We start from the raw sequence: 17,172 nt of genomic DNA on the forward strand, positions 1-17,172 counted from the left end.
TTAGCGTTTTCAAAACAAAGGCAGCTTTAGCGTTTTCAAACCAAAGGCAGCTTTAGCGTTTTCAAACCAAAGGCAGCTTTAGCGTTTTCAAACCAAAGGCAGCTTTAGCGTTTTTCAAACCAAAGGCAGCTTTAGCGTTTTCAAACCAAAGGCAGCTTTAGCGTTTTTCAAACCAAAGGCAGCTTTAGCGTTTTCAAACCAAAGGCGGCTTTAGCGTTTTCAAACCAAAGGCAGCTTTAGCGTTTTCAAACCAAAGGCGGCTTTAGCGTTTTCAAACCAAAGGCAGCTTTAGCGTTTTCAAACCAAAGGGCTTTAGCTTTAGCGTTTTCAAACCAAAGGCGGCTTTAGCGTTTTCAAACCAAAGGCAGCTTTAGCGTTTTCAAACCAAAGGCAGCTTTAGCGTTTTCAAACCAAAGGCGGCTTTAGCGTTTTCAAACTTTAGGCAAACCTTGGGTAGCTTTAGCGTTTTCAAACCAAAGGCAGCTTTAGCGTTTTCAAACCAAAGGCGGCTTTAGCGTTTTCAAACCAAAGGCGGCTTTAGCGTTTTCAAACCAAAGGCAGCTTTAGCGTTTTCAAACCAAAGGCGGCTTTAGCGTTTTCAAACCAAAGGCAGCTTTAGCGTTTTCAAACCAAAGGCAGCTTTAGCGTTTTCAAACCAAAGGCAGCTTTAGCGTTTTCAAACCAAAGGCAGCTTTAGCGTTTTCAAACCAAAGGCGGCTTTAGCGTTTTCAAACCAAAGGCGGCTTTAGCGTTTTCAAACCAAAGGCAGCTTTAGCGTTTTCAAACCAAAGGCGGCTTTAGCGTTTTCAAACCAAAGGCGGCTTTAGCGTTTTCAAACCAAAGGCAGCTTTAGCATTTTCAAACCAAAGGCAGCTTTAGCGTTTTCAAACCAAAGGCAGCTTTAGCGTTTTCAAACCAAAGGCGGCTTTAGCGTTTTCAAACCAAAGGCGCTTTAGCGTTTTCAAACCAAAGGCAGCTTTAGCGTTTTCAAACCAAAGGCAGCTTTAGCGTTTTTCAAACCAAAGGCAGCTTTAGCGTTTTCAAACCAAAGGCAGCTTTAGCGTTTTCAAACCAAAGGCAGCTTTAGCGTTTTCAAACCAAAGGCAGCTTTAGCGTTTTCAAACCAAAGGCAGCTTTAGCGTTTTCAAACCAAAGGCAGCTTTAGCGTTTTCAAACCAAAGGCAGCTTTAGCGTTTTCAAACCAAAGGCGGCTTTAGCGTTTTCAAACCAAGGCAGCTTTAGCGTTTTCAAACCAAAGGCAGCTTTAGCGTTTTCAAACCAAAGGCAGCTTTAGCGTTTTCAAACCAAAGGCAGCTTTAGCGTTTTCAAACCAAAGGCAGCTTTAGCGTTTTCAAACCAAAGGCGGCTTTAGCGTTTTCAAACCAAAGGCGGCTTTAGCGTTTTCAAACCAAAGGCAGCTTTAGCGTTTTCAAACCAAAGGCAGCTTTAGCGTTTTCAAACCAAAGGCGGCTTTAGCGTTTTTAGCTTTAGCGTTTTCAAACCAAAGGCAGCTTTAGCGTTTTCAAACCAAAGGCAGCTTTAGCGTTTTCAAACCAAAGGCGGCTTTAGCGTTTTCAAACCAAAGGCGGCTTTAGCGTTTTCAAACCAAAGGCAGCTTTAGCGTTTTCAAACCAAAGGCAGCTTTAGCGTTTTCAAACCAAAGGCAGCTTTAGCGTTTTCAAACCAAAGGCGGCTTTAGCGTTTTCAAACCAAAGGCGGATTTAGCGTTTTCAAACCAAAAGGCGGCTTTAGCGTTTTCAAACCAAAGGCAGCTTTAGCGTTTTCAAACCAAAGGCAGCTTTAGCGTTTTCAAACCAAAGGCAGCTTTAGCGTTTTCAAACCAAAGGCAGCTTTAGCATTTTCAAACCAAAGGCGGCTTTAGCGTTTTCAAACCAAAGGCAGCTTTAGCGTTTTCAAACCAAAGGCAGCTTTAGCGTTTTCAAACCAAAGGCAGCTTTAGCGTTTTCAAACCAAAGGCAGCTTTAGCGTTTTCAAACCAAAGGCAGCTTTAGCGTTTTCAAACCAAAGGCAGCTTTAGCGTTTTCAAACCAAAGGCAGCTTTAGCGTTTTCAAACCAAAGGCAGCTTTAGCGTTTTCAAACCAAAGGCAGCTTTAGCGTTTTCAAACCAAAGGCGGCTTTAGCGTTTTCAAACCAAAGGCGGCTTTAGCGTTTTCAAACCAAAGGCAGCTTTAGCGTTTTCAAACCAAAGGCGGCTTTAGCGTTTTCAAACCAAAGGCAGCTTTAGCGTTTTCAAACCCAAAGGCGGCTTTAGCGTTTTCAAACCAAAGGCAGCTTTAGCGTTTTCAAACCAAAGGCGGCTTTAGCGTTTTCAAACCAAAGGCAGCTTTAGCGTTTTCAAACCAAAGGCAGCTTTAGCGTTTTCAAACCAAAGGCGGCTTTAGCGTTTTCAAACCAAAGGCAGCTTTAGCGTTTTCAAACCAAAGGCAGCTTTAGCGTTTTCAAACCAAAGGCAGCTTTAGCGTTTTCAAACCAAAGGCAGCTTTAGCGTTTTCAAACCAAAGGCAGCTTTAGTTTTTCAAACCAAAGGCAGCTTTAGCGTTTTCAAACCAAAGGCAGCTTTAGTTTTCAAACCAAAGGCAGCTTTAGCGTTTTCAAACCAAAGGCAGCTTTAGCGTTTTCAAACCAAAGGCGGCTTTAGCGTTTTCAAACCAAAGGCAGCTTTAGCGTTTTCAAACCAAAGGCAGCTTTAGCGTTTTCAAACCAAAGGCAGCTTTAGCGTTTTCAAACCAAAGGCAGCTTTAGCGTTTTCAAACCAAAGGCAGCTTTAGCGTTTTCAAACCAAAGGCGGCTTTAGCGTTTTCAAACCAAAGGCAGCTTTAGCGTTTTCAAACCAAAGGCAGCTTTAGCGTTTTCAAACCAAAGGCGGCTTTAGCGTTTTCAAACCAAAGGCAGCTTTAGCGTTTTCAAACCAAAGGCAGCTTTAGCGTTTTCAAACCAAAGGCGGCTTTAGCGTTTTCAAACCAAAGGCAGCTTTAGCGTTTTCAAACCAAAGGCAGCTTTAGCGTTTTCAAACCAAAGGCTTTAGCTGCTTTAGCGTTTTCAAACCAAAGGCAGCTTTAGCGTTTTCAAACCAAAGGCGGCTTTAGCGTTTTCAAACCAAAGGCGGCTTTAGCGTTTTCAAACCAAAGGCAGCTTTAGCGTTTTCAAACCAAAGGCAGCTTTAGCGTTTTCAAACCAAAGGCAGCTTTAGCGTTTTTCAAACCAAAGGCAGCTTTAGCGTTTTCAAACCAAAGGCAGCTTTAGCGTTTTCAAACCAAAGGCAGCTTTAGCGTTTTCAAACCAAAGGCGGCTTTAGCGTTTTCAAACCAAAGGCAGCTTTAGCGTTTTCAAACCAAAGGCAGCTTTAGCGTTTTCAAACCAAAGGCAGCTTTAGTTTTTTCAAACCAAAGGCGGCTTTAGCGTTTTCAAACCAAAGGCAGCTTTAGCGTTTTCAAACCAAAGGCAGCTTTAGCGTTTTCAAACCAAAGGCAGCTTTAGCGTTTTCAAACCAAAGGCAGCTTTAGCGTTTTCAAACCAAAGGCGGCTTTAGCGTTTTCAAACCAAAGGCGGCTTTAGCGTTTTCAAACCAAAGGCAGCTTTAGCGTTTTCAAACCAAAGGCAGCTTTAGCGTTTTCAAACCAAAGGCGGCTTTAGCGTTTTCAAACCAAAGGTGGCTTTAGCGTTTTCAAACCAAAGGCAGCTTTAGCGTTTTGAAACCAAAGGCAGCTTTAGCGTTTTCAAACCAAAGGCAGCTTTAGCGTTTTCAAACCAAAGGCAGCTTTAGCGTTTTCAAACCAAAGGCAGCTTTAGCGTTTTCAAACCAAAGGCGGCTTTAGCGTTTTCAAACCAAAGGCGGCTTTAGCGTTTTCAAACCAAAGGCAGCTTTAGCATTTTCAAACCAAAGGCATCTTTAGCGTTTTGAAACCAAAGGCAGCTTTAGCGTTTTTAAACCAAAGGCGGCTTTAGCATTTTCAAACCAAAGGCGGATTTAGCGTTTTCAAACCAAAAAGCAGCTTTAGCGTTTTCAAACCTTTAGCGACTTTAGCATTTTCAAACGTTCGGTAACTTTAGCGTTTTCAAACCAAAGGCGGCTTTAGCGTTTTCAAACCAAAGGCAGCTTTAGCGTTTTCAAACCAAAGGCAGCTTTAGCGTTTTCAAACCAAAGGCAGCTTTAGCGTTTTCAAACCAAAGGCAGCTTTAGCGTTTTCAAACCAAAGGCGGCTTTAGCGTTTTCAAACCAAAGGCAGCTTTAGCGTTTTCAAACCAAAGGCAGCTTTAGCGTTTTCAAACCAAAGGCAGCTTTAGCGTTTTCAAACCAAAGGCGGCTTTAGCGTTTTCAAACCAAAGGCAGCTTTAGCGTTTTCAAACCAAAGGCGGCTTTAGCGTTTTCAAACCAAAGGCAGCTTTAGCGTTTTCAAACCAAAGGCAGCTTTAGCGTTTTCAAACCAAAGGCAGCTTTAGCGTTTTCAAACCAAAGGCGGCTTTAGCGTTTTCAAACCAAAGGCAGCTTTAGCGTTTTCAAACCAAAGGCAGCTTTAGCGTTTTCAAACCAAAGGCAGCTTTAGCGTTTTCAAACCAAAGGCAGCTTTAGCGTTTTCAAACCAAAGGCAGCTTTAGCGTTTTCAAACCAAAGGCAGCTTTAGCGTTTTCAAACCAAAGGCGGCTTTAGCGTTTTGCAAACCAAAGGCAGCTTTAGCGTTTTCAAACCAAAGGCAGCTTTAGCGTTTTCAAACCAAAGGCAGCTTTAGCGTTTTCAAACCAAAGGCGGCTTTAGCGTTTTCAAACCAAAGGCGGATTTAGCGTTTTCAAACCATCGGCAGCTTTAGCGTTTTCAAACCAAAGCGTTTTCAAACCAAAGCAGCTTTAGCTTTTTCAAACCAAAGGCAGCTTTAGCGTTTTCAAACCAAAGGCAGCTTTAGCGTTTTCAAACCAAAGGCAGCTTTAGTTTTTCAAACCAAAGGCAGCTTTAGCGTTTTCAAACCAAAGGCAGCTTTAGCGTTTTCAAACCAAAAGGCAGCTTTAGCGTTTTTAAACCAAAGGCAGCTTTAGCGTTTTCAAACCAAAGGCAGGCTTTAGCGTTTTCAAACCAAAGGCGGCTTTAGCGTTTTCAAACCAAAGGCAGCTTTAGCGTTTTCAAACCAAAGGCGGCTTTAGCGTTTTCAAACCAAAGGCAGCTTTAGCGTTTTCAAACCAAAGGCAGCTTTAGCGTTTTCAAACCAAAGGCAGCTTTAGCGTTTTCAAACCAAAGGCGGCTTTAGCATTTTTTCAAACCAAAGGCAGCTTTAGCGTTTTCAAACCAAAGGCAGCTTTAGCGTTTTCAAACCAAAGGCAGCTTTAGCGTTTTCAAACCAAAGGCAGCTTTAGCGTTTTCAAACCAAAGGCGGCTTTAGCGTTTTCAAACCAAAGGCAGCTTTAGCGTTTTCAAACCAAAGGCAGCTTTAGCGTTTTCAAAACCAAAGGCAGCTTTAGCGTTTTCAAACCAAAGGCGGCTTTAGCGTTTTCAAACCAAAGGCAGCTTTAGCGTTTTCAAACCAAAGGCAGCTTTAGCGTTTTCAAACCAAAGGCAGCTTTAGCATTTTCAAAACAAAGGCGGCTTTAGCGTTTTCAAACCAATGGCGGATTTAGCGTTTTCAAATCTTAGGCAACTTTAGCGTTTTGAAACCAAAGGCAACTTTAGCGTTTTCATACCATAGGCAGCTTTAGCGTTTTCAAACCAAAGGCAGCTTTAGCGTTTTCAAACCAAAGGCAGCTTTAGCGTTTTCAAACCAAAGGCAGCTTTTAGCGTTTTCAAACCAAAGGCAGCTTTAGCGTTTTCAAACCAAAGGCACCTTTAGCGTTTTCAAACCAAAGGCGGGTTTAGTGTTTTCAAGCGAAAGGAGGCTTTAGCATTTTCAAACCTTATGCAACTTTAGCTTTTTCAAACCTTAGGAAAGTTTAGCGTTTTCAAACCAAAGGCGGCTTTAGCGTTTTCAAACCAAAGGCGGCTTTAGCGTTTTCAAACCAAAGGCAGCTTTAGCGTTTTCAAACCAAAGGCAGCTTTAGCGTTTTCAAACCAAAGGCGGCTTTAGCGCAGCTTTAGCGTTTTCAAACCAAAGGCAGCTTTAGCGTTTTCAAACCAAAGGCAGCTTTAGCGTTTTCAAACCAAAGGCAGCTTTAGCGTTTTCAAACCAAAGGCAGCTTTAGCGTTTTCAAACCAAAGGCAGCTTTAGCGTTTTCAAACCAAAGGCAGCTTTAGCTTTTTTCAAACCAAAGGCAGCTTTAGCTTTAGCATTTTCAAACCAAAGGCAGCTTTAGCGTTTTAGCTTTAGCGTTTTCAAACCAAAGGCAGCTTTAGCGTTTTCAAACCAAAGGCGGCTTTAGCGTTTTCAATCCAAAAGCGGCTTTAGAGTTTTGAAACCAAAGGCAGCTTTAGCGTTTTCAAACCAAAAGCAGCTTTGGCGTTTTGAAACCATTGGCAGCTTTAGCGTTTTGAAACCAAAGGCAGCTTTAGCGTTTTCAAACCAAAGGCAGCTTTAGCGTTTTCAAACCAAAGGCAGCTTTAGCGTTTTCAAACCAAAGGCAGCTTTAGCGTTTTCAAACCAAAGGCAGCTTTAGTTTTTTCAAACCAAAGGCAGCTTTAGCATTTTCAAACCAAAGGCGGCTTTAGCGTTTAGCGACTTTAGCATTTTCAAACCTTCGGCGGCTTTAGCGTTTTCAAACCAAAGGCAGCTTTAGCGTTTTCAAACCAAAGGCGGCTTTAGCGTTTTCAAACCAAAGGCAGCTTTTAGCGTTTTCAAACCAAAGGCGGCTTTAGCGTTTTCAAACCAAAGGCTGCTTTAGCGTTTTCAAACCAAAGGCAGCTTTAGCGTTTTCAAACCAAAGGCGGCTTTAGCGTTTTCAAACCAAAGGCGGCTTTAGCTTTTTCAAACCAAAGGCAGCTTTAGCGTTTTCAAACCAAAGGCAGCTTTAGCGTTTTCAAACCAAAGGCAGCTTTAGCGTTTTTGAAACCAAAGGCAGCTTTAGCGTTTTCAAACCTTCGGCGGCTTTAGCGTTTTCAAACCAAAGGCAGCTTTAGCGTTTTTAAACCAAAGGCAGCTTTAGCGTTTTCAAACCAAAGGCAGCTTTAGCGTTTTCAAACCAAAGGCAGCTTTAGCGTTTTCAAACCAAAGGCAGCTTTAGCGTTTTCAAACCAAAGGCAGCTTTAGCGTTTTCAAACCAAAGGCGGCTTTAGCGTTTTCAAACCAAAGGCAGCTTTAGCGTTTTCAAACCAAAGGCAGCTTTAGCGTTTTCAAACCAAAGGCAGCTTTAGCGTTTTCAAACCAAAGGCAGCTTTAGCGTTTTCAAACCAAAGGCAGCTTTAGCGTTTTCAAACCAAAGGCAGCTTGAGCGTTTTCAAACCAAAGGCAGCTTTAGCGTTTTCAAACCAAAGGCAGCTTTAGCGTTTTGAAACCAAAGGCAGCTTTAGCGTTTTCAAACCAAAGGCGGCTTTAGAGTTTTCAAACCAAAGGCGGCTTTAGCGTTTTCAAACCAAAGGCAGCTTTAGCGTTTTCAAACCAAAGGCAGCTTTAGCGTTTCAAAAACCAAAACCAGGCAGCTTTAGCGTTTTGAAACCAAAGGCAGCTTTAGCGTTTTCAAACCAAAGGCGGCTTTAGCTTTAGCATTTTCAAACCAAAGGCGGCTTTAGCGTTTTCAAACCAAAAGCAGCTTTAGCGTTTTCAAACCAAAGGCAGCTTTAGCGTTTTCAAACCTTAGTGGGCAGCGGTAAATTTAGCGTTTTCAATCCAAAGGCGGCTTTAGCATTTTCAAACCAAAGGCAGCTTTAGCGTTTTCAAACCAAAGGCAGCTTTAGCGTTTTCAAACCAAAGGCGGCTTTAGCGTTTTCAAACCAAAGGGCTTTAGCGTTTTCAAACCAACGGCAGCTTGAGCGTTTTCAAACCAAAGGCAGCTTTAGTTTTTTTTCAAACCAAAGGCAGCTTTAGCGTTTTCAAACCAAAGGCAGCTTTAGCGTTTTCAAACCAAAGGCAGCTTTAGCGTTTTCAAACCAAAGGCGGCTTTAGCGTTTTCAAACCAAAGGCGGCTTTAGCGTTTTCAAACCAAAGGCAGCTTTAGCGTTTTCAAACCAAAGGCAGCTTTAGCGTTTTCAAACCAAAGGCAGCTTTAGCGTTTTCAAACCAAAGGCGGCTTTAGCGTTTTCAAACCAAAGGCAGCTTTAGCGTTTTCAAACCAAAGGCAGCTTTAGCGTTTTCAAACCAAAGGCAACTTTAGCGTTTTCAAACCAAAGGCAGCTTTAGCGTTTTGAAACCAAAGGCAGCTTTAGCGTTTTCAAACCAAAGGCGGCTTTAGCGTTTTCAAACCAAAGGCAAAGGCAGCTTTAGCGTTTTCAAACCAAAAAGGCAGCTTTAGCGTTTTCAAACCAAAGGCAGCTTTAGCGTTTTCAAACCAAAGGCAGCTTTAGCGTTTTCAAACCAAAGGCAGCTTTAGCGTTTTGAAACCAAAGGCAGCTTTAGCGTTTTTCAAACCAAAGGCAGCTTTAGTCTTTTGAAACCAAAGCGTTTTCAAACCAAAGGCAGCTTTAGCGTTTTCAAACCAAAGGCAGCTTTAGCGTTTTCAAACCAAAGGCAGCTTTAGCGTTTTCAAACCAAAGGCAGCTTTAGCGTTTTCAAACCAAAGGCAGCTTTAGCGTTTTGAAACCAAAGGCAGCTTTAGCGTTTTCAAACCAAAGGCGGCTTTAGCGTTTTCAAACCAAAGGCAGCTTTAGCGTTTTCAAACCAAAGGCAGCTTTAGCGTTTTCAAACCAAAGGCAGCTTTAGCATTTTCAAACCAAAGGCGGCTTTAGCGTTTTCAAACCAAAGGCAGCTTTAGCGTTTTGAAACCAAAGGCAGCTTTAGCGTTTTCAAACCAAAGGCAGCTTTAGCGTTTTCAAACCAAAGGCAGCTTTAGCGTTTTCAAACCAAAGGCAGCTTTAGCGTTTTCAAACCAAAGGCAGCTTTAGCGTTTTCAAACCAAAGGCAGCTTTAGCGTTTTAGCGGCTTTTTTCAAACCAAAGGCGGCTTTAGCGTTTTCAAACCAAAGGCAGCTTTAGCGTTTTGAAACCAAAGGCAGCTTTAGCGTTTTCAAACCAAAGGCGGCTTTAGCGTTTTTCAAACCAAAGGCAGCTTTAGCGTTTTCAAACCAAAGGCAGCTTTAGCGTTTTCAAACCAAAGGCAGCTTTAGCGTTTTCAAACCAAAGGCAGCTTTAGCGTTTTCAAACCAAAGGCGGCGTTTTCAAACCAAAGGCAGCTTTGAAACCAAAGGCAGCTTTAGCGTTTTGAAACCAAAGGCAGCTTTAGCGTTTTCAAACCAAAGGCAGCTTTAGCGTTTTCAAACCAAAGGCGGCTTTAGCGTTTTCAAACCAAAGGCAGCTTTTTAGCGTTTTGAAAACAAAGGCAGCTTTAGCGTTTTCAAACCAAAGGCGGCTTTAGCGTTTTCAAACCAAAGGCAGCTTTAGCGTTTTTCAAACCAAAGGCAGCTTTAGCGTTTTCAAACCTTTAGCGTTTTCAAACCAAAGGCGGCTTTAGCGTTTTCAAACCAAAGGCAGCTTTAGCGTTTTCAAACCAAAGGCAGCTTTAGCGTTTTGAAACCAAAGGCAGCTTTAGCGTTTTGAAACCAAAGGCGGCTTTAGCGTTTTCAAACCAAAGGCGGCTTTAGCGTTTTCAAACCAAAGGCGGCTTTAGCGTTTTCAAACCAAAGGCGGCTTTAGCGTTTTCAAACCAAAGGCGGCTTTAGCGTTTTCAAACCAAAGGCAGCTTTAGCGTTTTGAAACCAAAGGCAGCTTTAGCGTTTTCAAACCAAAGGCAGCTTTAGCGTTTTCAAACCAAAGGCGGCTTTAGCGTTTTCAAACCAAAGGCAGCTTTAGCGTTTTCAAACCAAAGGCAGCTTTAGCGTTTTCAAACCAAAGGCAGCTTTAGCGTTTTCAAACCAAAGGCAGCTTTAGCGTTTTCAAACCAAAGGCAGCTTTAGTTTTTTTGAAACCAAAGGCGGCTTTAGCGTTTTCAAACCAAAGGCAGCTTTAGCGTTTTCCAAAAGCTTTAGCGTTTTCAAACCAAAGGCGGCTTTAGCGTTTTCAAACCAAAGGTTTTTTCAAACCAAAGGCAGCTTTAGCGTTTTCAAACCAAAGGCAGCTTTAGCTTTTTCAAACCAAATGCGGCTTTAGCGTTTTCAAACCAAAGGCAGCTTTAGCATTTTCAAACCAATGGCAGCTTTAGCGTTTTCAAACCAAAGGCAGCTTTAGCGTTTTCAAACCAAAGGCAGCTTTAGCATTTTCAAACCTTATGCGGCTTTAGCGTTTTCAAAGGCGGCAACTTTAGCGTTTTCAAACCAAAGGCGGCTTTAGCATATTCAAACCATCGGCGACTTTAGCGTTTTGAAACCAAAGGCAGCTTTAGCGTTTTTTGAAACCAAAGGCAGCTTTAGCGTTTTGAAACCAAAGGCAGCTTTAGCGTTTTCAAACCAAAGGCGGCTTTAGCATTTTTTTCAAACCAAAGGCAGCTTTAGCGTTTTCAAACCAAAGGCATCGGCGACTTTAGCGTTTTCAAACCAAAGGCAGCTTTAGCGTTTTCAAAACCAAAGGCAGCTTTTAGCGTTTTCAAACCAAAGGCGGCTTTAGCGTTATCAAACCAAAGGCGTCTTTAGCGTTTTTCAACCAAAGGCAGCTTTAGCGTTTTCAAACCAAAGGCAGCTTTAGCGTTTTCAAACCAAAGGCAGCTTTAGCGTTTTGAAACCAAAGGCAGCTTTAGCGTTTTCAAACCAAAGGCAGCTTTAGCATTTTGAAACCAAAGGCAGCTATAGCGTTTTCAAACCAAAGGCAGCTTTAGCGTTTTCAAACCAAAGGCAGCTTTAGCGTTTTCAAACAAAAGGCAGCTTTAGGCAGCTTTAGCTTTTTCAAACCAAAGGCAGCTTTAGCGTTTTCAAACCAAAGGGCGGCTTTAGCGTTTTCAAACCTTCGGCCACTTTAGCGTTTTCAAACCTTCGGGAACTTTAGCGTTTTAAAACCAAAGGCAGCTTTAGCGTTTTCAAACCAAAGGCGGCTTTAGCGTTTTCAAACCAAAGGCGGCTTTAGCGTTTTCAAACCAAAGGCAGCTTTAGCGTTTTCAAACCAAAGGCAGCTTTAGCGTTTTCAAACCAAAGGCAGCTTTAGCGTTTTGAAACCAAAGGCAGCTCAAACCAAAGGCAGCTTTTGCGTTTTGAAACCAATAGCAGCTTTAGCGTTTTTCAACCAAAGGCAGCTTTAGCGTTTTTAAACCAAAGGCGGCTTTAGCGTTTTTCAAACCAAAGGCAGCTTTAGCGTTTTCAAACCAAAGGCAGCTTTAGCGTTTTCAAACCAAAGCCAGCTTTAGCGTTTTCAAACCAAAGGCAGCTTTAGCGTTTTCAAACCAAAGGCAGCTTTAGCGTTTTCAAACCAAAGGCAGCTTTAGCGTTTTGAAACCAAAGGCAGCTTTAGCGTTTTCGAACCTTAGGCAACTTTAGCGTTTTCAAACCAAAGGCAGCTTTAGCGTTTTGAAACCAAAGGCAGCTTTAGCGTTTTCAAACCAAAGGCAGCTTTAGCGTTTTGAAACCAAAGGCAGCTTTAGCATTTTCAAACCAAAGGCGGCTTTAGCGTTTTCAAACCAAAAGCGGCTTTAGCGTTTTCAAACCAAAGGCAAACAAAGGCGGGTTTAGCGTTTTCAAACCAAAGGCGGCTTTAGCGTTTTCAAACCAAAGGCAGCTTTAGCGTTTTCAAACCAAAGGCAGCTTTAGCGTTTTCAAACCAAAGGCAGCTTTAGCGTTTTCAAACCAAAGGCAGCTTTAGCGTTTTGAAACCAAAGGCAGCTTTAGCGTTTTCAAACCAAAGGCAGCTTTAGCGTTTTCAAACCAAAGGCAGCTTTAGCGTTTTCAAACCAAAGGCAGCTTTAGCGTTTTCAAACCAAAGGCAGCTTTAGCGTTTTCAAACCAAAGGCAGCTTTAGCGTTTTCAAACCAAAGGCAGCTTTAGCGTTTTCAAACCAAAGGCGGCTTTAGCGCATTTTCAAACCAAAGGCGGCTTTAGCGTTTTCAAACCAAAAGCAGCTTTAGCGTTTTCAAACCAAAGTCAGCTTTAGCATTTTCAAACCAAAGGCAGCTTTAGCGTTTTGAAACCAAAAGCAGCTTTAGCGTTTTCAAACCAAAGGCAGCTTTAGCGTTTTCAAACCAAAGGCAGCTTTAGCGTTTTCAAACCAAAGGCAGCTTTAGCGTTTTCAAACCAAAGGCAGCTTTAGCGTTTTCAAACCAAAGGCAGCTTTAGCGTTTTCAAACCAAAGGCAGCTTTAGCGTTTTCAAACCAAAGGCAGCTTTAGCGTTTTCAAACCAAAGGCAGCTTTAGCGTTTCAAACCAAAGGCAGCTTTAGCGTTTTTCAAACCAAAGGCAGCTTTAGCGTTTTCAAACCAAAGGCAGCTTTAGCGTTTTCAAACCAAAGGCGGCTTTAGCGTTTTCAAACCAAAGGCAGCTTTAGCGTTTTCAAACCAAAGGCGGCTTTAGCGTTTTCAAACCAAAGGCGGCTTTAGCGTTTTGAAACCAAAGGCAGCTTTAGCGTTTTCAAACCAAAGTCGGCTTTAGCGTTTTCAAACCAAAGGCAGCTTTAGCGTTTTCAAACCAAAGGCTGCTTTAGCGTTTTCAAACCAAAGGCAGCTTTAGCGTTTTCAAACCAAAGGCAGCTTTAGCGTTTTCAAACCAAAGGCGGCTTTAGCGTTTTGAAACCAAAGGCAGCTTTAGCGTTTTGAAACCAAAGGCAGCTTTAGCGTTTTCAAACCAAAGGCGGCTTTAGCGTTTTCAAACCAAAGGCAGCTTTAGCGTTTTCAAACCAAAGGCAGCTTTAGCGTTTTCAAACCAAAGGCAGCTTTAGTTATTTCGAACCAAAGGCGGCTTTAGCGTTTTCAAACCAAAGGCTTTAGCTTTAACCAAAGGCAGCTTTAGTTTTCAAACCAAAGGCGGCTTTAGCGTTTTTTTCAAACCAAAGGCGGCTTTAGCGTTTTCAAACCAAAGGCAGCTTTAGCGTTTTCAAACCAAAGGTTTTGAAACCTTTAGCATTTTCAAACCAAAGGCAGCTTTAGCGTTTTCAAACCAAAGGGAGCTTTAGCGTTTTCAAACCAAAGGCGGCTTTAGCATTTTCAAACCAAAGGCGGCTTTAACGTTTTCAAACCAAAGGCGGCAAACCAAAGGCTTTAGCGTTTTGAAACCAAAGGCAGCCAAAGGCAGCTTTAGCGTTTTGAAACCAAAGGCAGCTTTAGCGTTTTGAAACCAAAGGCAGCTTTAGCGTTTTCAAACCAAAGGCAGCTTTAGCGTTTTCAAACCAAAGGTGGCTTTAGCGTTTTCAAACCAAAGGCTGCTTTAGCGTTTTCAAACCAAAGGCTACTTTAGCGTATTCAAACCTTCGGCAACTTTAGTGTTTTCAAACCTTCGGCAACTTTATCGTTTTGAAACCAAAGGCAAGTTTAGTGTTTTCCAACCAAAGGCAGCCTTAGTGTTTTCAAACCAAATGCGGCTATAACGTTTTCAAACCAAATGCGGCTTTAGTGTTTTCAAACCGAAGGCAGATTTAGCATTTTCAAACCTAAGGCAACCTTAGCGTTATGAAACTAACGGCGGCTTTAGCATTTTCAAACCAAAGGCGGGCTTAGCGATTTGTAACCAAAGGCAGCTTTAGCGTTTTGAATCCAAAGGCAGCTTTAGCGTTTTGAAACCAAAGGCAGTTTTAGCCATTTGAAACCAAAGGCAGTTTTAGCATTTTGATACCAAAGGCAGCTTTAGCATTTTCAAACCAAAGGCAGCTTCAGCATTTTCAAACCAAAGTCAGCTTTAGCGTTTTGAAACCAAAGGCGGCTTTAGCGTTTTTAAACCAAATGCAGCTTTAGCATTTTTAAAACCAAAGGCAGCTTTAGCGTTTTCAAACCAGGGCAGCTTTAGCATTTTCAAACGAAATGAGGCTTTAGTGTTTTCAAACCTTCGGTAACTTTAGCGATTTGAAACCAAAGGCAGCATTAGCGTTTTGAAACCAAAGGCAGCTTTAGCGTTTTGAAACCAAAGGCAGCATTAGCGTTTTGATACCAAAGGCAGCTTTAGAGTTTTCAAACCAAAGGCGGCTTTAGCGTTTTCAAACCAAAGGCGGCTTTAGCTCTTAGGATGAGGGGAAGGGAAGAGGGGTAGTGTGAAGGGGAGAGAGGGGAGGGGTGACAGACAGGGGTGGAAGGGAGAGGGGTGGGGGATGGGGAGAGAGGGGAAGTGTGGGGGGAATGAGCGGGAGCGTGGTAGCAGGGAGTGGTGCAAGAGGTGAGAGATAGGGGGGAAAGAGTGGGGGGAAAGGGGTGGTGCAGAGAGGGGTAGAGGGGTAGGGGATGGGAGAGGGGTTTGGGAGGGGATGTGAGTGAGGCGGGGCAGAGTGGAGGGAGAGGGGGAGCGGGAGTGGGAGGGGGAGGAGAGTGGGGAAGAGTGAGGAGGGAGGGGGAGAGGGAAATATATATAAACCAAAGGCAGCTTTAATATTTTAAAACCTTCGGCAACCTTAGCGTTTTCAAACCTTAGGCAACTTTAGCATTATGAAACTAAGGGCGGCTTTAGCATTTTGAAACCAAAGGCGGGTTTAACGCTTTGAAACCAAAGGCTGCTTTAGCATTTTGAAACCAAAGGCAGCTTTAGCGTTTTGATACCAAAGGCAGCTTTAGCGTTTTGATACCAAAGGCAGCTTTAGCGTTTTGAAACCAAAGGCAGCTTTAGTGTTTTGAAACCAAAGGTGGCTTTAGCGTTTTCAAACCAAAGGCAACTTTAGCGTTTTCAAACCAAAGGCTGCTTTAGCGTTTTCAAACCAAAGGCTGCTTTATCGTATTCACATGATCGGTAACTTTACCGTTTTCAAACCTTAGGCAACTTTAGCGTTTTGAAACCAAAGGCAACTTTAGCGTTTTGAAACCAAAGGCAGCTTTAGCATTTTGAAATCAAAGGCAGCTTTAGCGTTTTGATTTTACCAAAGGCAGCTTTAGCGATTTCAAACCAAAGGCTGCTTTAGCGTTTTCAAACCAAAGGCAGCTTTAGCGTTTTCAAACCTTAGGCAACTTTAGCGTTTTGAAACCAAAGGCAGCTTTAGCGTTTTGAAACCAAAGGCAGCTTTAGCGTTTTGAAACCAAAGGCGGCTTTAGCGTTTTCAAACCAAAGGCAGCTTTAGCGTTTTCAAACCAAAGGCGGCTTTAGCGTTTTCAAACCAAAGGCAGCTTTAGCGTTTTTCAAACCAAAGGCAGCCTTTAGCTTTAGCGTTTTCAAACCAAAGGCAGCTTTAGCGTTTTCAAACCAAAGGCAGCTTTAGCGTTTTGAAACCAAAGGCGGCTTTAGCGTTTTCAAACCAAAGGCAGCTTTAGCGTTTTCAAACCAAAGGCAGCTTTAGCGTTTTCAAACCAAAGGCAGCTTTAGCGTTTTCAAACCAAAGGCAGCTTTAGCGTTTTGAAACCAAAGGCAGCTTTAGCGTTTTGAAACCAAAGGCAGCTTTAGCGTTTTGAAACCAAAGGCAGCTTTAGCGTTTTCAAACCAAAGGCGGCTTTAGCGTTTTCAAACCAAAGGCAGCTTTAGCGTTTTCAAACCAAAGGCAGCTTTAGCGTTTTCAAACCAAAGGCAGCTTTAGCGTTTTCAAACCAAAGGCAGCTTTAGCGTTTTCAAACCAAAGGCAGCTTTAGCGTTTTCAAACCAAACCCAAAGGCGGCTTTAGCGTTTTCAAACCAAAGGCAGCTTTAGCGTTTTGAAACCAAAGGCAGCTTTAGCGTTTTGAAACCAAAGGCGGCTTTAGCGTTTTGAAACCAAAGGCAGCTTTAGCGTTTTTCAAACCAAAGGCAGCTTTAGCGTTTTCAAACCAAAGGCAGCTTTAGCTTTTTCAAACCAAAGGCAGCTTTAGCGTTTTCAAACCAAAGGCAGCTTTAGCGTTTTGAAACCAAAGGCGGCTTTAGCGTTTTCAAACCAAAGGCGGCTTTAGCGTTTTCAAACCAAAGGCGGCTTTAGCGTTTTCAAACCAAAGGCGGCTTTAGCGTTTTCAAACCAAAGGCGGCTTTAGCGTTTTCAAACCAAAGGGAGCTTTAGCGTTTTCAAACCAAAGGCAGCTTTAGGTTTTTCGAACCAAAGGCGGCTTTAACGTTTTCAAACCTTCGGCATCTTTAGCGTTTTGAAACCAAAGGCAGCTTTAGCGTTTTCAAAGGCGGCTTTAAAACCAAAGGCGGCTAAACCAAAGGCGGCTTTAGCGTTTTCAAACCAAAGGCGGCAAACCAAAGGCGGCTTTAGCGTTTTCAAACCAAAGGCAGCTTTAGCGTTTTCAAACCAAAGGCAGCTTTAGCATTTTCATACCAAAGGCAGCTTTAACGTTTTCAAACCAAAGGCGGCTTTAGCGTTTTTTTAACGTTTTGAAACCAAAGGCAGCTTTAGCGTTTTGAAACCAAAGGCAGCTTTAGCGTTTTGAAACCAAAGACAGTTTTAGCGTTTTGATACCAAAGGCAGCTTTAGCGTTTTGAAACCAAAGGTGGCTTTAGCAGGTGGCTTTAGCATTTTCAAACCAAAGGCAGCTTTAGCGTTTTCAAAACAAAGGCTGCTTTAGCGTTTTCAAACCAAAGGCAGCTTTAGCGTATTCAAACCTTTGGCAACTTTAGCGTTTTGAAACCAAAGGCAAGTTTAGCGTTTTCCAACCAAAGGCAGCTTAAGTGTTTTCAAACCAAATGCTGCTATAGCGTTTTCAAACCAAAGGCGGCTTTATTGTTTTCAAACCAAAGGCGGCTTTAGCAATTTCAAACCAAAGGCGGATTTAGCAATTTCAAACCAAAGGCGGATTTAGTGTTTTCAAATCTTAGGCAACTTTACTGTTTTCAAACACTTAGGCAACTTTACCGTTTTCAAACCTTACGCAACTTTAGCGTTTTGAAACCAAAGGCAGCTTTAGCGTTTTGAAACCAAAAGCGGCTTTAGCATTTTCAAACCAAAGGCGGCTTTAGCGTTTTCAAACCAAAGGCTGTTTTATCGTTTTCACACCAAAGGCAGCTTTAACGTTTTCAAAACAAAGGCAGCTTTAGCATTTTCAAACCTTCGGCGACTTTAGCGTTTTCAAACTTTGGCAACTTTAGCATTTTCAAACCTTCGGCAACTTGAGCGTTTTCATACCAAAGGTGGCTTTAGCGTTT

The sequence above is a fragment of the Leucoraja erinacea genome, unplaced genomic scaffold (assembly GCF_028641065.1).
Source record: "Leucoraja erinacea ecotype New England unplaced genomic scaffold, Leri_hhj_1 Leri_858S, whole genome shotgun sequence".
Classification (NCBI taxonomy): Eukaryota; Metazoa; Chordata; class Chondrichthyes; order Rajiformes; family Rajidae; genus Leucoraja; species Leucoraja erinaceus.